This window comes from Mauremys reevesii, linkage group 2, assembly GCF_016161935.1.
Source record: "Mauremys reevesii isolate NIE-2019 linkage group 2, ASM1616193v1, whole genome shotgun sequence".
NCBI lineage: Eukaryota > Metazoa > Chordata > Testudines > Geoemydidae > Mauremys > Mauremys reevesii.
Genome location: NC_052624.1, coordinates 197249730 through 197275631, shown reverse-complemented (window position 1 = coordinate 197275631; position 25902 = coordinate 197249730). Strand labels below are relative to the sequence as shown.

At 41.1% G+C, this 25902-nt stretch overlaps 1 protein-coding gene across 7 annotated transcripts in view; it reads left to right on the top strand.

Moving 5' to 3' along the window:
- The window catches only part of LDLRAD4 (low density lipoprotein receptor class A domain containing 4), a 234892-nt gene that overhangs the window by 63122 nt on the left and 145868 nt on the right, over positions 1-25902 (top strand). For 2 of the 7 annotated variants that reach the window (XM_039525328.1, XM_039525323.1), the window contains exon 1: positions 20207-20277. The exons of 2 other annotated variants lie outside the window; for them this stretch is intronic. The gene's annotated coding sequence lies outside the window, so the exon portion shown is untranslated. Of the gene's footprint in view, positions 1-20206; positions 20278-25902 lie in introns of those variants that run through there. 3 more of the 7 variants (XM_039525326.1, XM_039525324.1, XM_039525331.1) reach the window with 2 other exon arrangements.

Here is a 25902-nt window from a genome sequence, read left to right as displayed (position 1 = left end):
CCCTTCTGAGTGTGGGCCCAGCGTGACGGCACCATTGGCGCCATAGTAAATCTGGTACTGCTGGGATGGGGATTAAAACATTTATTCAAAAACAAAATAAGATATTTGAAACCACACTTGGCTGAGACCTCCACTCAGCCTACAGAGAACAAACTGGGCTAGCATCAGTGTACCCAGAATACTCTTGAATTTGGTTTACTTGTGTGAGAAGAGGTTGTTTGTTAGTTTTGTCTTTTTTGTTAAAATGTTCAGAACCTGCTTGGAGCTCAGCATCTCCCTACCACCATGACCTCTACCCAAAGTTATGTTTTGTAAATACAATTTTGGTAACTGGATTTTCTACTTTGGTACAGTAATGTTTACAAAACTTTTTTAAAAGTTAGTTTCTTTCACCCATTTCTCTTTTTGCCTCACTTCAAGTGAAACAGTAAAGTTACTGCAGTGGAGTGTGGGGAGGAAAATTGCTGGTGCCTATCTTTTGCAGGGAGAAGGGGACACACACACGCACACACAAAACCCTTGCCCTTCCACTTCTCCGAGGCCTCACCCTGCTCACTCTAACCCTTCTCCCTCCGTTGCTCACTCTCCCTCATCCTCACTCACTCACTTATAGATTCATAGACTCTAGGACTGGAAGGGACCTCGAGAGGTCATCGAGTCCAGTCCCCTGCCCTCATGGCAGGACCAAATACTGTCTAGACCATCCCTGATAGACATTTATCTAACCTACTCTTAAATACTTATTTGCATCAGGCTGGGGGGGGTCCCTTTTCCAGCGCTTTCCCCCCTTTCGTCCCCAGAGTGCAGGGGGAATTTTCTGGGCATTCCCACTGGTGGGGGCGTGGCAGCCAGCACCGCTCAGCCCTGCTCTCACTGCCCCCCCTGCACCCTGGTGGCCACAGACAGCCCCCTGTGCAAATCTGCAGGGTCGAGACGGTGCCCGGGAGCCTGCAGCCAGGCATCACGGTCGCCGGGGGGCTGCACCACCCCAGGAGAGCGGGGGAGACTTGGGGTTGAAGGGGCCAAGCCAGGAGCCCCTATCCCAATGCTGGAGAGGGATGCAGTGGGCTCAGTGCCAGGAACCCTCTCCCTGCACCATTTCCTTGCCTGGGATTTTGTGATCCACTCTGCCCACTTCAACTGGGGCAGTTCGCAGCGTGGTGCAAGGCATTCTGGGACTAGTAGTGCAGTTGGCAGCGCAGGTCCGAGGGCCCCAGCAGAACATAGTGGCGCGCAAACTACAACTCCCAGCCCACGCCGTAACACCCAGTACCTGTTGCGCCTGCGCACTGCACTCCCTGAGCTGCTGAGTGTTTCAGCCGGCGCTGGGAAGTTGTTCACTCTTCACATTGCCAGGCGGTGGCCAGGGTTGGATTAACCCTTTGTGGGCCCCCAGGTAGTCATTATGAGCCCTTTCCAAGTGTGGGCCTGGCGCCATGGTGCCACTGTAAACCCAGTGCTGCCCAGAGCTTCCCTCTGGAGTCTTTTAGTCAAAGTCAAAATCGAAATACAAACCACAACAAAAAAAACCCCCAACTATCTGCACTTTCCCCAGGATTGAACTTTTAATCCATCCTGAGTCCTCCACAGCCATTAGTTCTTCTACAGAATGCTGGCTCAGAGGTTGCCTCCCTGTATTTTTGTCCCTGATCTGGATCCTCAGCTCCAGTTTGCTCCCAAGGCCATTTGTGGGTGTGTTGGCCTTCTCTCAAGCCCATTTAGAGTCTGTCTTATTCCTGCTAGCTTCTTGCATCAGGGCCAGGGTATTAACTTCTTCTTGAAGTTTCTCTGCCTTCTACTACCCAAAGAGGAACTACAGAGTGCTTCCCCGTCTCTTTGCAGCCCTCTTCTCTGAGCTTCCTCTATTTAAAGAAATAATCCAGCTGCTCCCTAGCTGGCACTCGTATTTAATTGGGACTGGCCCAACCTCCAGGTGCAACGAGGTTTGTTAATTGGCCTCTCCAGCCCACATTAACCATTTCATCATGTGTGGGTGGTAATCACCCCTTTACCCAAGCAATTTAACAAAAGAGAGCTTGTTCAAAATACAAACCTCCAGAAAAAAACTCAAGCCTTCTTTGTAATTATGAATTGTTTGTGATCTGTTGCTTAACACTTACAGATTTAGCTTTCAGAGGGGTAGCCATGTTAGTCTGGATCTGTAAAAGCAGCAAAGAGTCTTGTGGCACCTTATAGACTAACAGACCTTTGGGAGCATGAGCTTTCATGGGTGAATGCATGCATGATGCATCCGACGAAGTGCCCACGAAAGCTCATGCTCCCAAACGTCTGTTAGTCTATTGGTTCACCCTCATCTGGAATACTGTGTTCAGTACTGGTCATCTCTTCTCAAAAAATATGTCTATCTAGAAAGGGTTCAGAGAAGAGCAATAACAATTAAATGAATGAATGAAAAAACTCTCATATGAAGAGAGACTGAAAAGACCAGGACTGTTACTTCATACAGTAAACAAATAAGAGGGGACATGATAAAAGTACACAAAATAATGAATGGTATGGAAAAGATAGACTGGGAACTTCTTTTCTCCTTGTCTCGTAATCTTTTAAAAAAAAGGGGGGCAGGCAATTGAATTGACTAGTGGCAAATTCAACTTATAAAAGAAAATACATATTCATACAGCGTATAATTAGACTCTGGAACTCATTACCATGTGGTGTTGATAAGGGGAAGAACTCAACAAGCTTTAAAGAACAGGATATGTATATAAATAACAAGAATAATAAAAGAAGAGTGTTTAGAGAGTATATAAAATCTCTTGCTTCAAGCCTTAAACTAATCTCTATTAGTGATTAGGATGAGCCCTTCATGGCAGGCAAATGAATACATCTGGTCCTATTGTAGTGTTTCTTGTACCTTTCTCTGAAGCATCTGGTGTTGGCCACTGTCAAAGAGGATACTGGACTGGATGGACCATAGGGCTGATCCACTACAGCAATTTCTATGTTCCTGTCTGTAATGAGAAACCAAAGCACCCGTTGATTATTTCAACAGAGCATGTAAGAGTATGTCACTGTGATCAGATTCTCCATGTAAATAATTTCCCCCTGCTAAATATTAATATGAATTACACTTAAAATTAGAATTATACTGTACAGGCTAGAGAGAAACATAGACAAATCTAGACTGTCTTGTGAATCATTATTTTTTTCAAAGCAGAGGACAAGGTAGCTTGGCTCGAACACTGACTCATTTAACAGTGGGAATTGAGTTAGTTCTGCCAGTTTTGGTGTTGCCTACCGCATAGCAAGTGTCAGCTTTGGGGAGGATGTCTAGCAGGATCTAGAACCACAGTGAGAGAGAACAGGCTGACATGACATGTGTATTAGGAATTGCTGAGCGTTGTTAGTCTAAGTAGGAAGGGTTTGCAGTTAAACATACTAGAACACACATCTGCATTTGATCCTCTGAAGCTTCTTCCAGCCCTTCTACCTCCGGTAGCTCTCTTAGTTAATAACTGAGGGTTCAGAAACATGCACTATATGACCGTTTAAACACACACTCCTGTAATCAACATATAGATGTTTAAATTAAAACAAACAATATACAGCAACTCCAGTACTATCTCTTTCCCCCAATAGGTGACATCAACAGTTTCTCCATTTATTGCAGCACAGACAACTGAGTAATTGAGACTTAAAAGAGGGTGTGTGTGTGAGGAGAGAGAGAGAGAGAGACTGACTCATCAGGCAAATATTAGATATTTTGTTGATAATTAATTGCCTGAAAAGTGAACAGTATTGGTAAGAACATAACATATTGGGCCAGACCAATGGTCCATCTAACCCAGTATCCTGTCTTCCAATAGTGGCCAGGGCCAAATGCTTCAGAGGGAATGAAAAAACCAGGGCAATGTATCGACTGGTCCATCCCTTGTTGTCCAGTCCCAGCTTTGGCAGTAAGAGGTTTAGGGACTCCAAGAACATGGGGTTGCATCTCTGACCATCTTGGCTAATAGCCATTGATGGACCTTCCCTCCATTAACTTATCTAATTCGTTTTTGAACCTGGTTATACTTTTGGCCTTCACAACATCCTCTGGCAAAAAGTTCCACAGGTTGACTGTGTGTTGTTGAAGTACTTCCTTATGTTTGTTTTAAACCTCCTGCCTATTAATTTCATTGGGTGACTGCTGATTCTTGCGTTATGGGAAGGAGTAAATAATGTTTCACGTTGTTCATATCATGCATGATTGTATAGACCTCTGTCCTATCCCCCGTTAGTTGTCTGTTTTCTAAACTGAACAGTCTGTCTTTTTAATCTCTCCTTGTATGGAAGCTGTTTCATACCCCTAATCATTTTTGTTACCCTTCTCTGTGTCTTTTCCAATTCTAATATATCTTTTTGGGGATGAGGTGATCAGAACTGCACCCGGTGTTCAAGATGTGGGCATACCCTGGAAAGTTGGCATTGTGATATTTTCTGTCTTATTATCTATCCTTTTCCTAGTGGGTTCCTAACATTGTTAGGTTTTTTTGTTTGTTTGTTTGTTTTTACTTTTTTTACTGTGTTTGAACATTGAACCGATGTTTTCAGAAAACTGTCCACAATGATTCCAAGATCTCTTTCTTGAATGGTAACAGATAATTTAGAACCCATCATTTTTCTGTATAAGTGGGATTATTTTTTTCAATGTGCATTACTTTGCACTTATCGGCATTGAATTTCATCTGACATTCTGTTGCCTGGTCAACAAGTTTTGTGAGATCCCTTAGTAATTCTTTGCAGTCAGTTTTGGAACTTAACTAACTTGATTAATTTTGTATCCTCTGCAAATTTGGTCATGTCATTGTTTACTCCCTTTCCTGATGATTGATGAATATTTTGAACGGCACAAGTCCCAGTGCAATCCTTGGGGAACCCCACTATTTGCCTCTTTACATTTTGAAAACTGACCATTTATTTCCACCTTGTGTTTCCTATGTTTTAACCACTTATTGATCCACAAGAGGACCTCTTATCCCATGCCTGCTTACTTTGTTTCCGAGCCTTTGCTGTTAGCTTGTCAGAGGCTTTCTGAAAGTCTGATTACGTTATATCCAGAAGATTACCCTTGTCCACATGCTTGTTGACACCTTCAACGAATTCTAGTAGATTAGCGAGGCACTTTCAGCCCCTCCCTGCCCATCATGTAGAAGAATGGATTAACAAACAGTACAATTAGTTGTACCAAAATGTTCATAGGTTATTTGTCATTATGTGCTGCATTCCAGTTAAACGTCATGTATAGCTCAAAAGAAATTATGACTCAAGATATTTGTTACCAAAAGAAAAAAAAGTTGAGAAGGCTTTTTCTTTGATGGTTTCTGTATTTATAAAATGTTTCTCATTCTTTCCTGAAATAACTTCCTTTTTCTCGATGCTTCACCCTTGAAGGAAGCTTGTAAATTACAAGAGAGCTTTTAATCTTTTTTTCCAAGTGATTGGGGACATAGTCTATCTCCCTTCCTTTCCCCCCACAATTTGTGGCTTTGCTTTGTAGACTACAAATGAGATACATATGGGGTGTAAAAAAAAAAAGCGTGCGTGCATGCGAGAGAGAAATCTTTCTTGTACAAATGGTGCTTTGGAGAGATCTCAGTTTGCGAGACTAATCTGAGTAAGCACAACTATTTCTCCATATTACCTGGAACACTTCAGTTGGTTGTTTGGTTGCATTTTCTGCTATGACTTCATAAGTCGGTGCTTACCACAGCCGATAACTCTGCACAGAAGTATTTATGCACAATAGCAATAGGAACAGAGTTCAGAGATCTTTGAACTGCTTTTATAGGCAGAGAGGATCTTATCAGAGAGAGGGAGAAATACTACCTTCACAGAAATACAGTTCATACCTTTGTAGTAGCTATGCAAGCCACACTATGTATTTATGTATTTAATTAATAATTTGTAGCATGGGGAAGTAAAACAAATTGTAACTTCTAAAACTGAAACCACAGCAGAGAGATTTAGGTAGGCAGAATGTGATTATCCACATTGCAAGACTCTAACGCATAAGAAAAGTACCGTGCAATTTTTTTTTAATGGCCACAAATGGTCAGGACATCATTTTTATGTCTCACCACTTGTGCCTCATGCCATTATTCATTATAGATAGTTATAGTTGTCAACATTTAAATTTTTTTTGCAGAGGCAATTTTCCAAATAAGCCTGATCAACTGTGGGCCACCAGCTGCCGGAGAGCTGCCTACGCATTCTAGTGTATTTTAGGTGGCTAAAAAAATTAAAGATATTAACTATCTGGGTCTTAATAATAATGCAATTTCCAGGCATTTCTTATAGGTCTACTACTCCATCACATTCAAAATTTACTAAATTCTGTATTTTCTCTTCCATATTGTGCATTGTGATATTGCATCATTACATAATAGTCCATTATTGTGTTTAAAAAAAAATGCAGGGAACCCAAAAAGAAAAGGCTCAGTGTCAGCTACTTCTGGGCATAGAAGAAAACTTGTGATGGAGGCCAAAAGCTGAGAGTGTATCATGCCCAGAATGGGTGGTTGCAAGCATGGTTGTTAAAATTCCACATAAACTACATTACAAATGGCTTACTTTTAAGAAATGTCTTCCTATTCCAGATGGTACTGTATTCACAATAATTTTGTCAGTGAAAACCTATGAAAGGTGCATTGTTCCTCAGCACAGTAATGTACAGTATTTTGGCTGGAAATCTCTGAGCATCTATGTGAAAACTCACTGACTACCAAAATTGATATATTTAATTGAAGTGACAGCAGCTGCAAATATACAATCTAATCCTGTTCAAATGAACTGATACAGTTTGTAGCAGTATCACCGTTTGAAAATCATAGCGTGGACTTTGTTTCTTCCTTAGCAGAGAGCTAGAACATACAGACACCGTTTAAAACTATTCTGATGTACACATGGGCAAGTGTACAAGCCAGCACTTGCAGCTTTTCAGCAGTAGTTATGTTTCTTTTTTTGGATGATTGAGTAAGATGGCTTGCAGTTATTAGTGTCCCCCTGAGTTCTACAGCTCAGCCCATGGTCATCCTCATTTCATAAAGGAAATGCCATCCAAGGAAACTTGTGCCCAGTATACATAGCTGCATCTCAGTTTGAGCAGCCTGCACTGCATTATTTGCTGGGCCTTGTAGCCCTCAGCCATACCATATTAAACATGAGTGTAGCTGAAACCTGCTGTATTTCAAGTACATGTGGCTCTTGGGCTCGTGGCAAATTGCCAATGCAGCCCTCATATGGCCAAATATTAGGTACTCCAGTGTAGCAGTAGCTATAACGACACAGTGTACCACTTTTCATTCAATACATGATCTACCTGTACAACACCAAGCACAGTGGGCCCAATCTGGCTGTGGGCTCCAGGAGGTATCTCAGTATAAATGTTTGTTAATCATCATATTTTCTATCTTTGTGTTCTTGTGTGGCCACCATCACCTCTGAATGCATGACAAATATTTATTAAATAAATCTCTCCATGTCCCTATGAGGTGGGAAAGTGTTATACTTATTTCACAGATGGAGGACTGAGGCTGAGAGATTGACTTGTCCATGATCACGCAGGAAATTGTGGCACAACTGGGACTTGAACCCAGAGCTCCTGAGTCCCAGACCAGTTATTCTTTATTCACAAGAACAGCTTTCCCCTGTACAGAGGTGAGTGGTATCCCATTTTACAGCTAGGGATGCTGAGGCACAAAGTGGTTGTGACTTGTCCAAGGTGACACAGTGAGCCAGTGGTAGACTCAAGAATGCAGCTCAAATCTCCTGCTATTAACCCCTTACTTTCATGAGTACTAACTAAAATAACTAAACACCTAAAGTACTCACAAATTTTTTTTTTTTTAAAACCTCTTTATATGATTCAATGTATTTAAAACCTACTGTATGATATGTTAGGTTGCCTGGCAGCGTGGATATCCAAAGGCAATTATTTATTATAAGTCCCTCTGTCCACTGTTCCTAACTTTTTCATGCCTTCAGTTATTTTAACAGATTTAGGCACACAGAGCGGTAGGGGTTTTGTTTTGTTTTGTTTTCAAGAGCAGTCTGCAGCCACACTGCTGAGAGAGTGACTTCTTAATGTGGGTGCTCAGACTAAATATAGTTTGTGATTGGTAGCATAAAGGAGGTCTCCTTTAAAATACCTTTAGGTGTAGATATTTAGTAATATACAAATTGTATATATTGAACAAATACATACTCAGGTGAACTCCAGGATAGATGAATGTAATGATCTGATTATTGTGGAGCACTGATGCAGTATCTATCAATGAATTGCTGTATTTTTGACACCCAGAACAGACACTGTGTAGAATGCACCAGAGTGTGTTGAAAATAAATTGAGCATGACTGTATCAATTCTGAGGAGCTGAATTCTTGGTTTTAGACATAAGTGCCCAGCTTCAGCAAATTGGATATCTGTCACTGAAACATAAGTGCTGTTTCTACCGCTGAAGAAAGCAGTAAAAGGGACTCGTTAGATTAAGCCTGATCTCTGTTCATTTAAATCAACACCAAGACTACAGCTAGCTGGTGGGCTGCCTCTTTTCACTTGCTCCGTTCCATCTTTTGATGCCTTGCCATCTAAAATCCTTTTAACCAAATCAGTTCACTTCCTTCTGTTCAAAGTACTGATGCTGAAAAGTCCACTGAAATCTGGAAATTTGACAGCTTTTGCCTTCCTCATTTTCATTCAGGCTCTTGCAGGGTGGATAGCCAACAAGCAAGGCAGATAAAAGAAGTCATTTAGGCTTAGGTTCCAGATAAAAGAATCAAAGTTGGTGAAACATTCCAATGTAACAGTGTACCTTCTATTCTTCGCTGCAAAATGTATTAGAATATGAGCAAAGAAATGTTAAATGCAGAATCATCTGGATCTTTACCCATGCCATATATTATAAGCCAAGTTTGAGAAATTGAGAATTCAATGAAAAATTCATCTGACATTCCTCCCCCAAATTAGCAATTGTTTAGTCTTATTGCTGGTCTTAATGCTGGGTTATCAAGGGCAAGTTCGGATCAAAGACTATCAGTAAAATGTATTTTAAAGTGACATACCAGGTCAGCAGGCCATAATAAGCCACAGCGTTAATTTACTTCAAAGCTTAATTCTCTAATTAGCAGTGTTTCTTCACCAAAGTGCTTAAAACATATGAAATAGTATTAATTTCCATGGAAAGAGAACCTTAATGAAAAGCCCTGTAGAATATAATAGAAAATTATATAACTATATCAGATAGTAAAACAATGCAAACAAGTGAAAACCCTAGTATGTAGTCAAGGGTATCATTCTGTATGAAGCGCTAAACCTTTTAGAATAATTCCTTTGGATCTCTACTGGCTTTATCCCTATTTAAGTTTACAGAACTTTTCCACAGAAAACGATAATTTATCATTTTCCTAAATGCCTAATATTAAGTGGGGCATTTTCTTACAGGTCAAATGTTACAGTAATCTGAAAGAGAAAGGGAGTTTATCTAAAATTAACTCTCATGGAAATTTGGTTCATTGTTAGGTATTTTCTCAGAAGCTGGGTACATTGTTAGCATAGTCTAGAATAGCATTAATAGACATAGGTATTAATTAAGCTGACCAATCAAAAGAGAAAGGAGGCATTTTTAAAAAAGCATCAGATAAAGTTTCTTTTAGGCAGTGGTTTCAATCTTTTTTCATTTGCAGACCCCTACCAAATTTAAAAAGGAGCTGCGAACCCCTTCTGAAATCTTAGACATAGTCTGTGGATTCCCAGGGGTCTGTGGGTTGAAAACCACTGCTTTAAGGCATAGTACAGTACAATGAAAAAGCAAATACTAGTATTCACCTACAAATGGAGCTTATGCTCCAATATATTTGTTAGTCTATAAGGTGCCACAGGAATCTTTGTTGCTAGTATAATAGAGTAATTGCTCAAAGCCAGAAAGGACAAAATTTTCAAAAGCAGCTTATACATTTGCAGTCCCATCTCTTTGGGCTCCTGAAGCCTTGGTGGATATTGCTCTCCCAATTTTGTCACATAATTACTAGTTGCATGCAAAATCCTGCCCTCTTGGATGCTCGTAACTGCTGTGTGCAAAATCTGTGCAGATTTAGAAACAGGCTTTAGGCCACTGTCTCCCACCATTGCTCATGAGGGACCAAGTTCATCCTACTGTCACTTCAGTGCTCCATCAGGATGACTCTGGCTTAATGGAATTTAAAGCCTGATTTTCAGAAATACTGTGAGCACCTGCACTCCTGTTTACTTGAATCGGATTTATGGCTGCTCAGCAATTCTGAAGATCAGGCCCTCAATCTCCTGGATCTGTGTTGGCTCCATTGTCTTCCAGTCAGCAATTAACTCCAGTAGTCCCAACTCTTTTTCATTCACTTGGAGGACAACATAATTAGTTTGGATAAAAAATGAGAAACCTCACACTCTGCATTTGGAAGTGTCTCCTCAGCAAGTCCCTTGTGCAGTCATTTTTTGCCCAAAGCAAAAACACAGGAGTATACGAGAGAGCAGAAATAGCTGCACCAGAAGACAAAGCCAACTATTGAAGAGTGACTGCCAAACATTTACAATAGCTTTCAGAGACTGCAACGAATAAAAAACAAACATACTCAAGAAAAATAAAGGTGGGGGGAATCTCAACAGTTCCTGCAGTAGGTATTGGAGCAACACTTTCTCATTACCAAATGAAACTCCACAGTATAAAGCTCAGAAGTGTTAACAGCATAAGAGAAGACCCCAAACCCAGCAGTGCAGATTCAGGAACTGATCATGAAAAGGCATTCACGGTGTACACTGTGAAAGAGCAAGGCAAGCTGTAGATCAAGGAACGCTCAAATTTACCTGGCCGGGGGTCATACAGAACCTATTCTGTGAATAACTAAAGGAATTTCATGTCAGGGCTCAGAATCTAGGATGAGAATTGAATTGTCTGTCTGTCTGTGTCTCTTTCTCTCTCTCTCCCTCTTACTCCTACCCACCCAGAACAGAAAGTCAGCATCACCCTAAGTTACTGGGACAAAATGGCAGATGCTCATCTGTAAAGAAGAAAATAAGTCAATGTCAAAAATAAGTGTCAGAGGACCTGCCACTCATAAGAGGCAGAGCAAGAGGAGAAAGTTGGCAGAAAATCTTGTGAAGAGAGAAGAAAATACAATATGCATTTACAATATCACAAATACAAATTAAATCAGCAGATATATTAAGTTGAAAATTTATAATTACACAGAGATAACAGATAAATCAGCAGCTTATCATTTTGAGAAAATTCTATGGGCTATGACATTAGTTTTTGTAGCTTTAAACATTGCAAATGAACTTTATCAGTAAGAACCATTGGTTCGGTAGGTTGCTTCAGCTTTACATATGAAGAAGGTATGTCATTATGTTGTAATGTGCTTCTACTCAACCAGTGATACTCAGACCTCAGTGGTTCAGGAGCCAAATTAGCAATCAACATTGCCCAAATTAGTCTCAGTAGTGTGAATTCATTGTTTCATTTACTATAGTACTATATATTCATATTTAAACAGTATGACAGGGGAAATAATTAGTTTTTAAATATCTATCTATCTATCTATCTATCTATCTATCTATCTATCTATCTATCTATCTATCTATCTAAAATTCTTACAGCAAAATGACTGACCAAGTATTATTATTATTTTATCAACTGAAATTGGTTAATAACCACAAAAGCATCCTGATTGGTTAACAACTTAGATTAGTTAATAATTAAATCACTCAGTGTTTTAATATCATGTGCTGCAAAGAGCTGCAGGAGACATATTAAAGAGCCATTTGTGGCATGTGAGCCTCAGTCTGAGTATCACTGTACTAGACTAATATTTAAAGACATGAAGTTGGAGGTTCTGCAGTCTATATGTTAACTTTAGTGCTACCACAATCTCCCAGAATTTGAAATGTCTTTTGGACGCACTATTATTATGGCATGAGAAAAAAGTTCCACTTCATACTGGATACTGCCAGGTTAAAGTCTGAATTAATAGGAGTACACCCAGTATTTTAGAATCAGATTTCTTTGCTATGATGAATGGGTGACTGTTCTAAGTTTACATGCATAATAGTAATAGGAAGGTCACATAGACATTTCAGAATTCTTGTGGACCAGTCATTAGATTTCTTCCCATTCAGAGGGAATTATAAAGCAGAATAGTACATTGAGTTATAAGGTACTTGTTTAGGATGACTAATTAAAAAAATACATAACATTTTTAGATGCTTCAACAGAAATTCTCATTAAACCACGTGAATCATTTGCATCTGATTGTAGAAAACACTTTGTACGCAGATTTTTATACTTTTTTAGAATCTGAGGTTAAGGGTGAGGCAGGAAGGAAACCTGGGAAATGAATTTTCTGAGGGTGGGGACAAAAAGATAAGTAATACATAAATATAACTTCCCTAGACACAAACTTTGTACTGGGATATATGACCTTAAGCTAAAATTAATAAAGCTTAAGGCTATGTCTACTGTACAGCATAGCAGTGTTGCTGCATATCTGGTGAACACGCTCTATGCCAACGGGAGAGAGTTCTCCCGTTGGCATAAAAAAATACTCTGCACATACTGCTGATGAAAGAATTCTGAAACTCTGCAAACAGCAAGTCCTGCAGTCTTGAAGGGTTTTTATAAATAAGCATGTTGGCTCTATTTCCTGATTTCCTGCACCTGGTTATGAAACAATAGACAATACAACTGGGACTGTATAATATAACCTTCCAAAATTTTGAGATGTGTTATAAATAACTTACTTGTGAGCCAGAATGTGATTAATGTATTCTTCCTATTAAAATTTTTCTCATGTATATAAAAAAAATTGGCCATGAAATTTTCATTAAGTACAACAGTTATTTGTGGGTTGATATTCTGCCTTGGATTTAATGAAAATGGTGATTCTGACAATTTTCTATTTGCTCAGTTTTCTCCTTTTTGGATACAGGACCTTCAGCATTCCCCATTTTGTCTTTTCTTACACGTTCACTGCACATCTTTCGAAACTATCACATTATGGATATGCTCCCTCTGAGATAGATGGGGTGGATATGGGTACCTGAGTGGAGCACATTTGGTTCTGTCCTCCCCACCTCTAAGTGCTTAATTCACCACCATTGTTCTCAGCCCATGCTGGCCTAGAGATTGAGGGATGAATTCAGGATCATCCTTCTCCTCTCTGGTTTATCACACATTATCTTCATGATATTATTCTGTCACTAAACTACTATTTGAGCAGTAAAGAATTTAATCAACTTTCCATTCTAGTGGTTAAGTCTTTTTTTCTGAAAGACAGCTGCAAATGACAGCCAAAAGTTTAGAAATTGTACACACTGTTCTGTATTACTTGTCTGAGTCAAATTTATTATTGGCTGCAGGCTACAGTGTTTTTTCACTGGGCCAGTAATAATATCTGTCCCTTTGAAACAATGATTTAAAGTCAATGGGAGAAAAAGTGGATTTGTGTCCTCTTACTTCAGATGGCTCTTCACTTCTCCTGATGCTTTCACTTGGAGACCTCTTCTGATCCAGGGCTGAGGAAATAGTCACACATTCTGATGGATAGATATGACCATTGCTGAAGAAATTATTTCAGATTGGTTCCTGCACCTCCCCTTTCCTCAGTCTGAGGAATTAAGTGAATTTATGCTTTGACAATCTAATCTTACCTAGAGATAACATCTAAGAGAAGATGATGTGAAGTTAAATAATTCAAGGATTCTTAGATTCAGAGGGCTAAAATGAATGAAATACAGTCATCTTAGCATCTGAATGTTTTCAATACTAATTTTACACAGCCTCCCTCTTGAATGAGTGGATTAGAACTCATCACATTTTCTCTAATAAAACCTTTTCTTCACTGGGGATTTTCCTTGACTGCAGCCATCAGTGGCTAGCCATGAGTGTAGCAGTACCAATACAAACCTTTAATGTAGATAGGTGAAGCTGTTATTTGCCCCAGCGAAGCTTATCTCTGGAAGCAGGATAAACTGATATGTACTGCGGTTTATAGCAAGTTCATCCTGTCTACTCCAGGAATTTGCACCAGTGCAGCTGTGCTGGTTGCTGGCTGGTGATATCTGAAATTGGGACAAATCCCCAGTATAGATCATGTCTACATTTCTCCTCACACCCCCTTGTCAGCAGTTTCTCTCCTTCTGTGTCCAATGGGAGGATAATTGAGGCCTGCTTTCTATTCCTGTACTGAAATAGTGAAGGAAAAGATGAATGTTTGTCAAGAAGTCATACTTTAGTTGTTTCCTGAAGATAGTTCCCCTGAGGTGATCCTGAAATCTGTTACTGAAGAAAACTTGGAATTTCATAGAATTTTGGAGAGAGTTTTGGTTTTAGTCCAGTCTGGTTTCTAATTTTCCTGACAAGCAAGCGTTGTTCAGCTGTCAGGAACACAAACATATATTGTGAATGAGCCTAGGAATAATGGCCTAGTAGTTTGCTCATCATGGTTGAAAAGTGTCTTAAATTGTCAATAGCAGGTTGGTCATAAGCATTTGTTTACAAAACCTGTGAGGCTATTGGGACATTAATTCACAAAGCAATTTACAGATAGCTGGATATTGGGCTGGGGGTGCAGGGCTGGATAGAGGAGGGATGTTTCAGAAGAAGAGCATGTAGCTGTGAGCTAGAGTGACATCCATGCATTAAATGAAACATACAGTGGACCTTCTCGTTTCAGCTATGGCATCCTCAGGCAGGAGGCTCTCTTATTGCATCCTGTAAACAGTTTTTTGATTTTACTTCTTTTTGGTCTTGGAAATTAATTACCGGTACTCACTGTTTGCTACCTTACAATGGTAAATGGATCAATTTATACAGAGGCAAGTGTGTGATTGTATGTTATAAAGAGAAACAGAAAATGAACTATTACCTTTCCCCTCCTTGTTGTCCCTATGATTGACCTCACTCCCTATTGTTAATGGACTGTTGACTCATGGTTCTCTCTCGCAAGAATTTGTGCAGCTTCTAGTCATTGTTCTTACTTTCAAGGTTGACCTTTACTTGTTGACAGATACTTATAGAGATTTTTTTTTTTAATTTCTCAAATTCTCTTTACTTCTTGGTCAAGAAAACCTGACCTATGAGGAAAGGTTAACAACCTGGTAAGTCTTCAGATATGTAAGGACTTTTATAAAGAGGATGGTGATCAATTGTTTTCCATAACCTTTGAAGGTAAGACAAGAGGTAATCAGCTTAATCTGCAACAAGGGAGATTTAGGTTAGATATAAGGAAAAACTTTGTAACTATAAGGATAGTTAAGTACTGGAATGGGTTATCAAGGGAGGCTGTGGAATCACCATCATTGGAAGTTTTTAGACAAATTACTGTCAGGAATGGTCTAGGTATACTTTGTCCTGCCTCAGCACAGGAAGATGGACTAGATGACCTCACGAAGTCCCTTCTGGCCCTACATTTCTGATTCTATGAGTCTGCTACTTCTAGTGGAACTACTGTAAGAGAGGTCATTGATCAATTCATGCAGAAGTTCCAGGAAAACAAATTATTGGAAATAAACTGTACATTTTCATTGCCAGCCTAACACTGACCTTAGAAATTTGCGAGCTTTACAAATTAATTGCAATTATTTTTACATTAAAATCAAAGACAAATTAGTGTACTTTTTCTTAACATAATGGGAATTTTATGATATGGTATGGGGGGGGAGAGGGCGGCTGCCTTTCAGTTTCTAGAGACCTGAATTTAAACTGTGCTTAGGTAAAAAAGTAAAATGAGTTTGGTGGCCTCAAGCTAGCTTACAATTGTCCTAAGACTACTACCTGAGTTATTGTCATTCTTCGTAGTCCAGGATAAAAATAATAGCTAAGGGCTGAGGTCTTGAGTGAAATATCTTGCATAGCACCTGTGTCTAGTGCCAGCCGGTGGGATCAGATTTACATTTGAAGCCTGGTCCTGCACTAGCAAAGTAAATCACAGTAGAATTGGACCCATAATGAGCACTCAAATTCACAGCAAATGTAAGCGAAACAAAAAACCCTCAAAGCTGCCATCTGCTATTATTTTGAAAGTTTCTGTAAAGTGAAGATGTTATCTTTTCCTTTTGTTTGTACAGCATGATATTATTTCTAATCTCTCTCATATTCGGAGAACAAGGTCTAATTTGCTATTTGTAGTACCAGCGCTTGTATTGCTATTTGCATAGCTCAATAGCTGACAATTGCTTACTTGCTTTTATAATGGAAACCGTTTCACATGGGTGTTGTACAGTCATCTCCACTGCTGTTTAAGTAAATGTTCTTATACCAGGGGCTGATGTAAAATAAATGTTAACGTGTTGTATTCAGAAGATGGTGATCACTGATGGCCTAATACCCCTTTTACTGTACTTAATTACATTATCATTTCAATGGAAACATCTTAACTTGAATTATTAGTTTAATCCTTTTATTTACTTTTTCATTTGGATTGCAATGGCTAATAGGCTTGGTCTTGTTAGAGAAAGTCACTAAACAAATTAATTAAATACAGAGTTACAGTGTAGATGAGGGGTGGGCAAACTTTTTGACCCAAGGGCCACATCTGGGTATGGAAATTGTATGGTGGGCCATGAATGCTCATGAAATTGGGGGTTGGGTGTGGGAGGAGGTGAGGGCTCTGACTGGGGTTGCAGGCTCTGGGGTGGGCCAGAAATGAGGAGCTCAGGGTGCGGGAGGAGGCTCCGGGCTGGAGCAGGAGGTTAGGGTTTGGGCTCTGGGTGGGGCTGCGCATGAGGGGCTGGGGGTGCAGGAGGGTGCTCCAGGCTGAGCTTGAGGGGTTTGGCAGGTGGGAAGGGGATCAGAGATGGGGCAGAGAGTTGGGGTGTGGGAGGGGGTCAGGGGTTCAGGTTCCAGATGGCGCTTACCTCAAGCAGCTCCTGGAAGCAGCGGCATGTTCCCCCTCTGGCTCCTACGCGGAGGTGTGGCCAGGCAGCTCTGTGCGCTGCCCTGTCCACAGGCGCTGCCCCTGCAGCTCCTATTGGCCACAGTTCCTGGCCAATGGGAGCTGTGGAGGCAACGCTTGGGGCGGGGCAGTGTGCGGAGTCCACGGCTGCCCCTATGTGTAGGACCATGCTACTGCTTCCACAAGCCCCAAGGATCCCGGCAAGCCATGGACCCTGCTCCACAGCGGGAGCTCAAGGGCTGGTTTAAAACATCTGAAGGGCTGGATGCAGCCCCCAGGCTCTAGTTTGCCTATCCCAGTGTAGATAGTGTTTGTATCTTACCTATTCATTTTAATCATACCTAGCTATTATATAGTGCTTTTCATCAGTAGATCTCAAAGCACTTTACAAAGGAGGTCAGCATGACTATCCATATTTTACACGTGGGGAAACTGAAGCACAAAAATGTGACATGTTTTGTTCAAGATCACCCAGCAGGTAATGGCAGAGCTGCGACTAGAACTCAGGTCTCCTGAGTCCAGTCTAGTGCTCTATCCAGTAGTACTCACTATACAACTGTACAACTGCTAGAGCTGGTTGAAATTTTTAACTAAAAAAATTTCCTCCCGAGAAAACGTGGTTTTGTTGAAAATGAAATTTTTACATGGAAAAACATTGTGGGGAAAATTTGGAGCATAATTTTGTTTCAAATTTAATTTATTTTTTCGCTTTGGTTTTCAAAACAGAGAACAGTTTATTTTTAAGATGTTTTCACTTTTTCCAGTGCAGAAAAGCGGGTGGAAGCAGTTGAAAAGGTGGCTGGGGGTGGGAGGAAACCTTTCTGAAAACTAAATTCCAGATCATTTTTGGTTTTCTAAGATGAGAACAACACAAACATTTTCATTTTGTTTTGAATGTTTGGCAAAAAAAAAAATCAACATTGTTTCACAGAAAAAATGTGTTTTTTTTCCCAACCTCCTCTAACGACTGCATTTGGTACAGTACCTAGAAATATATCTTTGTTTGGAGGGGTTTGCTGCTTAAACTATTTGCAGGTCATTGAATCTGAAATAGTTTCTACAGGTTTGAAGTAGAGCTGCTAGTCCAAGTGGCTGGATTTTATGAACTGTTATACAGATTATTTTAGAAGAAGTTTTTGACAAAGGTCCAATGTTACCAGGAGTGCAGTGGGAGAGGGAGACAGTGGTTTGAGCATTGGCCTGCTAAGCCCAGGGTTGTGAGTTCAATCCTTGAAGGGGCTATCTAGGGATCTCAGGCAAAAATCTGTATGCTTTGAGCAGGGAGTTGGACTAGATGACCTCCTGAAGTCCCTTCCAACTATGAAATTCTATGAACACATGAAGGAGATGGAACAGAGTCCTTGGGTGCAGGGAAGAATTAAGAAAGTCTGAAAAATATAACCTAAAGGCCTCCATTGGTCACCTTTTGGAGGGTCTTTTTTCTTAATGAAAACTGAGCTAATCTAAAATTTGACTTTTGGATATATATCCCTACAGGAATGGATTTTTGGCATATAGTTTTGCCTGTATTAGGAGTACTGAAATAATTTTAAGTGATGCAAATCGCTAGTCAATAAAATTTAAAAAGTGGTTTAAATAAAACAGATAGGAGTGAAACTAGCTGCATTTTGTATTCCAGGGCCGACTATTTTTGTGGAGGAGATTTGGCACTTAGATACCAAGATGATAAGCAGCTTGTACCTAAACAATACCCTAGGCCATTTGTATTACCCAGATGTGGTCCATCATCACCTGGTCCACTTTACTTGAATGTTGAGCCCCTTACCCCTATACTTTGTCTGCCCTTTTAGACTGTAAACTCTACAGGTCAGTGAACGTGCCCTTTGTACAGTGCCTGGTGCATTGTGGTCTCTGCTGTGAATAAATAATAAATTAGATAGCTGAGTGTGAGAAGAGTGGCGAGGGAGCGGGGTAGAACTTACTGATAACCAATCAGACATCTCATTATCTGTTGGCTGTTATTGACTGAACAATGAAAATAACAGTACTTGCGTGGGGTTAGAAGGAGTAAATTAGTATGATCTAGTGAATCTGACTGGACTGAGTCAATGGCATCAACAGGTGAACAATTGACAGCCTGCAGGTCACTGCCAGGGCGTTACTCATCCTCTGCTCTATTTGATCTGTGGTTCACAGTGATGAAGTGCTTACATGATACAATCTCCCTGTGGGAGCACTAATAATTAGCCTGGGATACTGACTGCTGCTATTGACTATCTTCTTCCTTGTGGAAGCAGTTCTAGCCGTGCTGTGAGGAATCACAGAGGGATAAATCACAGCAGTCCCCTGACTCTGTGGTGAGGAGCGTTAAGCCTTGAAGCTTGGAATAGTAAATTCACAAGGTAATGAGATTGAGAAAACTATTGGTTAAAGCGATGATAGTCAGAGCAGGACCTGAAAAAGCATTGTTTTTTCAAACACTGATGCAGAGGGATTTGAGGTGCTTGAGGCAAACAGAACCAGATGGGGAGATCTGTCTGGTCCATAAAACAGTGATCTCTTCAGTGAGGTTTTACTGTATTTGAGTTTGTTAAACTAAAGGAATGTGAGAAGCAACGAAGGAACTGATTCTTGTGTAGCAAGGGAAAATAGATTTCATGGTGCACAGAAAAGATTGGGAGAGCAAAAATCTGACCGGTTTTAAAGATACTAAATTCATTGTGCTGAGACTTTTGGATCCCCAAAATATTGGAGTTATTAGTTTTTTTAAAAAAGATAAAAACTGTGAAACAACAAACCAAAAGTGATGCAGTAGTCATTTCAGATTAAAAAAAAACGTGCATTGCTAAGCTCCCCTACAAAAAACCTTTCTCTGAGGAAGTGGGTACATATAACACAGACCTGAAGACGAACTCTATGTAAGGTTGAAAGCTTGCGTCTCTCACCAACAGAAGTTAGTCCAGTAAAAGACATTACCTCACCCACCTTGTCTCTTTAATATCCTGGGACTGTCATGGCTACAATAACATTGCAAAAAAGCAATTGTGTAGTCACATGTGAGAGTTTCCTTCCACATGGAAGGGGAGGGATAACTCAGTGGTTTGAGCATTAGCCTGCTAAACCCAGGGTTGTGAGCTCAATCCTTGAGGGGGCCACTTACAGATCTGGGGCAAAAAAAATTGGTCCTGCTAGTGAAGGCAGGGGGCTGGACTTGATGACTTTTCGAGTCCCTTCCAGTTCTAGGAGATTGGTATATCTCCAATTATTACCTTTACCTTAACTGCTGTCTGTGCCAATCTTCTCCATTCTAGAGCATAGACAATGAAGCGGAATTAGAACATGAAGCAATCAGACACACTGTACACAGGCTGCACTTACTTCACAGTAGCAAAGGTATGTCCAGATAAACTAGTAAATCAAGATTTTGGCCAGACGCTACCTTTAAATCTGGACTCCAAGGGCTGAAGAGTGTGCATTAGCACTCTACTTCCATTTTCTGTGTTAATTTATGTTTTCTACTAGAAGGATGAGCTTGTGATTTAAATACAAGATTGGGAGTCAGCTCTTAACGCCAAACTGACTGGTCTGGAGACTGAAGTTCTCTGCATATCTACATAACAGTGTTGCCAACTCTCATGATTTTATCGTGAGTCTCAAGAAACTTGGTGTTTTTCTTAAAACCCACCTGTTGGAGTCAAGACAGTTCATGAAAGTTTCAGCTTTCAGTCTTGAAATGTACATTTCTAGACTTCATAGTTGCAGGAAAAAAAAACAGGAGGCACGTGCACCCTAAAGGCTTAGAAACCAGAAGGAAAATAACTTATAATTTATTATTTAAAAAACGTGATTTTGAGGGCCTGACTTATGATTTTGAACTCTTGGGGTTGGCAGTGCTGTAACAAGCACATCATACAGGCAATAATACGGCAAGTTTATCCTGCCCTAGCCTCTGACGTGACCTCCACCCGTGCTTTAGGGGTAAGAGCTCAGTTCTTTCTCCATACCACTAAACTCTTGGCTTCTCCGCTGAGAGTGCCAGTAAGGGTGCCTGTTGTGATGATGGTTTTCTGATGTGGACACTTGTTCACTAGGCTCTGGACTGAGATCAGTAACTCATTTCATACAAGCTATTGAACTGCTATCCAATTGCAACCAGTTACAGTCACTGTTCAGACTGCTGCTGACATAGAGGTGAAAAGCTGCATATCTTATTTTTAATCCTCTGAGCCATCCAGCCCTCCACGGTTCATATCTTTTAAGCTAAATGGCCAGCTGTGTGTGTGTGTGTGTGTGTCTAAAAGTGGAATAGTTAAGGGCTGTTAGTCATTTCTGTAGCTACAATTTTTTTAAGTACATCTGCTCATGTTTCCCCTCAGCACCATGCATCAGCAGTGTTCTAGACACTGTGCTACTGCAGAATCACTGGTGATAATACCTCAGTATTGCTAGTCATCATTTTAGCAGTGTGTGTACCTGCTTTGGGGTACAAGGTTATTTGGGCTCATTTAAGGGTCCAGCTAGACTAGAGAGTTTACAGCAGTGCAGCTATATTGCTGTAAGTTCTCTCTCATGCAGCCATTCTATGCCCTTGGCTTAACTGCACCAGCCCCCAGGAGTGGCAGTAGCTATGTCGGTGGGAGAAGCTCTCCTGCCAACAGAGTGCTGTCCACACCAGCGCTTATATCAGTGTAACTTATGTCGTTCAGGGGGTGATTTATTAACATACCTGTACGACACAAGTTATTCCAACATAAACTGTAGTGTAGACATAGCTGTAGTTTAATTTCCTTCCTGAGGAAGAGTATCTTTTCATCCTTAACAGAGAGATTATTAAAATCAGACCCACAACACTTGTGGTCATTGCAATTTGGAATTGGTAATGGAGTTGAACAAGAATATTTAATCAGCTAAGGCATCTATTCTTTCTCACACACACACCCTCTTTTTTGTGCGTGTGGGCTTGGCTGTGCAGATGGGAAGAGTTCCATAGCAAAGAATTAAGTTTTATTTAACAAGTACAGTATTATTCATGCATTACTGGTAGCTCTCCCACTTTGGGGTGAATTCTGCTTGTCACTACCTTGTTTCTATAGACAGTGTCTGCCTTGATTTGCAGAAGTCAAACTGATCAGAATATTCTGTTGCAATGGTTCTCAAACTTTTTTTTTTCACGGCCACTTGAAAATTGCTGAGGATCTTGGCAGACCACTTAATGATCTTTCCAAATGTTGTTTGTATCATTAGCTAACTATTGTAAAGTGCTTTGGATAAAAGCGCTATATAAAAAAAAACCCTTAATAATAATCAACTTTTTTTTGGTACTACAAATAAAAGCACACAACTCATATTTTAATGTGATAGATGTGCCCTCTCTCCCCCGGCACAGCAGCCGCTGAGCTGGGGCTGGGAAGGAGGGCCGTCTCTCCCTGGCAGCCGCAGCCCTGGAGCTGGGGAAAGTCACCTCTTTCTCTGGCCACCGCAGCCCTGCATGTCCCAAATTCTCTCCACCCCCTCTTCTCACCCTACTGCCTCCTCCCACTTGCCCCCTATTCCCCCCCATCCCCCCCCAAGGCCACCACCTCCACTTACATGTGCGTCTTCTCCATGATCCAGGCACCTAATTAGCGCAGCTCCACTCATTAGGTGGATGGCCCTTGGTTTTCTCATGTGCGGCTGCCCAGGCGCGCACCTTAGAGGGCACTATCCGCGGACCACGGGTGGTCCATGGACCACAGTTTGAGAACTTCTGCTCTATTGTTCATTTCTGATTCCTCTCCTGACTCACACTGACAGATACAAGGTAAACTCTGCCTTTTCTTCTGGTGCAGATCATGTTGGAAGTCACATCAAAGGGGAAGAAGCTAGGGAGCAATGGAGTAGTTGTTTGTTAGAGACTTTTACAAACTCATGTTTGTTTTTTTAAAGAATAGAATGCTTTCCTCTCCCCCTGTTTAAAACTCCTTCAGCCTTCCTCTGGCCCTTCAGAATATTCTCAGACCAGTAGAGTTACCCAATTTAGATCAGTCTTCTGAATCTCCATTGCTGTTGGCCAAATGGTTTCGGCTGATTCTCTAGAGTTGCAAAGGTGTTTGTAAATGTTCTGCTTGATGTCATAAATTAATTACTTCAGATCAGATTTGACTACTGAAACATCATTACCCACATGTTCCAACACTTTTAACAGATCATAACCCTAAAGAAAAAAAGCAGAGCTCTAAGCTGAGTTATAGTAAAAGCTCTAAGTTATAGTAAAAGATTAGAATTTTATGGTGATTTGGGGTCCACTGTGGGGTCAATCGGTAGGAGACAGAACCTCAAAATGTTGAACTATTGGCCACAGTTTGAAAATCATTTCCAAAGAAAAGGATGCTGTTTATGTATCTGTACACATTATTTCCTCTTTTTATTGGCTGAATAAAATATCCTCCTCATCTCTTCCTTGTCCCTCTGCCAAAATCCTTTATAGCAGTTCCCATTGGTACCAGCAAAGTTGATCAATTGCAGACTTCCCTGCTGTTGAACTCAGCTAACAAGCCATTCATAACTACAACAGACAATTTTTTAAAAGCTCTAATCTCCAATGACTCCTTATAGGAACCAGTTGCTTTGCTTTCCTTGAGTTGTAAAGGATAATTTTCAGAAGCCTATTTGTCTATAAGGGATGCTGCTTATCATGAACAATACTGTGTTCCTCTTTTGTAATTGTGCACTGTATCTGCACATTTGCATCCTTGTCCTCACAATTAATGTTATGTTTCTGTACCTGGGCAGGCAATTCTGGCTCAGATGAGACCTTTGAGATGCTCTGTGATCTGGGTTTGCTGCCTTTATTTTCTTAAATAGAATAACTATTAGGATAGGTGGTAGGACAAGAATTACCAGTCCATGGCAGCCATTACTAAGTAATGACCCTTTGTCTCACTTCACTAGCCATATTGCTTTAAGCAAGTCTTTTAATGCCAGATCCTCTCAGAACTACTCTGAAAATGTTGTTTTAGTCTGCCTAGTTAAGGTATTGTCATGAGAGCACACTACCATATGTTTTTGTTAATTCTTTCTTGTATTAGAGTTAAGGATGCTTAGGTAGTATGATTATAGGATCCAGAAGAATTATACCATTTTTGTCTGTCAGAGAATCTGAAAATGGGGAGGATATTTTATATAAAATGTGTGTACTTTATCTTTTCTTTCCTTTTTTCCCCTTTCTCACATTCATTTTCTGTAATGGCCCAGAAGTTGTTTTCTATTTGCTCTTCAGAAGTGACTGAGAAGTATTGATTTTTTTCCCTGTGCTTGTATGACACATCAGCCCTTTGGAAATATCCCTGAAATAAGAGATTAAATCCCAGCAACTGGATTTGAACCCTCTTTATCCTCCAGTCACACAGTTAACTTCCCCGTCTCTAAAAAAGTAAACTAGAGGAAAAGCTACTACTGAGCACACACCATTATTCTTCTACATTCCTCTAACTCTGAGGCAGCTCCTGGCAGGTACCTACTACCTCTAACTCCCATTGAAGTCAAACTGGTGATGTAGAAGGGAACGCCTCCATATTCCATCAAAAGATTAAAGCTTGTATAACTGAAGTCAAAAGGAATTACAAGTGCTTGGTACCTCACAGGATTTCAGCTATAGGTGCTGAATGTGAAAAAGACTTGTGTGTCTGTTACTTAATTCCCCGGGATGTGTGAAGCACCTGAGTAGCTTTTTTTTTTTTCTTGATGTATCTTTTATATAAATTTATGTTGACATCGCCATTTCTTTTCTGAGGATGTGCGTTCCATGCTAAAGCAAAATGACTTCTTCTCCAGAGAGCCACAAATATACCTGCCTGGCTAATTAGGAAAACAAATAGTCTGTCATTGATTTAAAAGAAACTTGAAAGGTTACTGATGGCATTTGACAAATGCATAGACAATACACAAATCACCAGAGACAGTGCAGAGCGATGTGCATAAAGCCAAATGCTATAATGGCACAGTTGCCTAGGTTGTATTTAAAATACTATGATACTGTTGTTTCACTCCGTTGAGATGCTCTTTCTTCATTGTACTCCTCCTCAGACTTCAGTCTAATGCTGCACCCGCCTTGGATTTGAGGGAGTTTTTGATTTTCCTATATGTAAATTCTATAAGGGGATGTTTAATTTTTTATGAGACAGGGTGAATCATATAAAGCAGGGGTGGGCAAACTTTTTGGCCAGAAGGCCACATCAGGGGAGTGCAACTGTATGGAGGGATGGGTAGGGAAGGCTGTACCTTCCCAAACTGCCCGGCCCCTGCCCCCTATCCACCCGCTCCCACTTCCCGCCCCCTGACTTCCCCCCTCAGAACCTCCAACCCATCCAACCCCCCATGCTCCTTGTCCCCTCACCACCCCTTTCCGGGACCCCCGCCCCAACTGCACCCGGGATCCCACCCCCTTATCCAACCCCCCCTGCTCCCTATCCCCTGACTGTCCTCCTGACCCCTATCCACATCCCTGCCCCCTGACAGGCCCTCTGGGACTCCCACTCCCAACCCTCCCTGTTCCCCATCCCCCCAGAACCTCTGCCCCATCCAACCGCCCCCTCCTCCCTGACTGTTCCCCAGAAGCCCCCGCTCCCTTACCCAACCTCCCTGCCCCCTTACCCCAGCAGCAGGAGCTTACAGCCGCGACACCCGGCCAGAGCCAGCTGCGCTCCCCACGCTGCCCAGCGGGAGCGGCGGGCCGGAGTGTGGCCCGCATGGCGGCATGGCTGCAGGGGAGGAGGGACAGTGGGGGAGGGGAGGAGCCAGGAGCTCAGGGGCTGGGCAGGACAGTCCTGCAGGCCAGATATGACCTGCGGGCTGTAGTTTGCCCACGTCTGATATAAAGCATTTAAGAATTATCCACCTTTTTTGAGCTGTTGTCAAAGGCCAGTGCAGTGTGTCCCTATTTCAATCCATGGAATTTAAACTAGCCAGAAATAAATGTTTGTCTTCTGGCTCAGCCACAGCCTCCTCATCAGCAGTTTAGGTTCTATCTTCAGTCCAGTG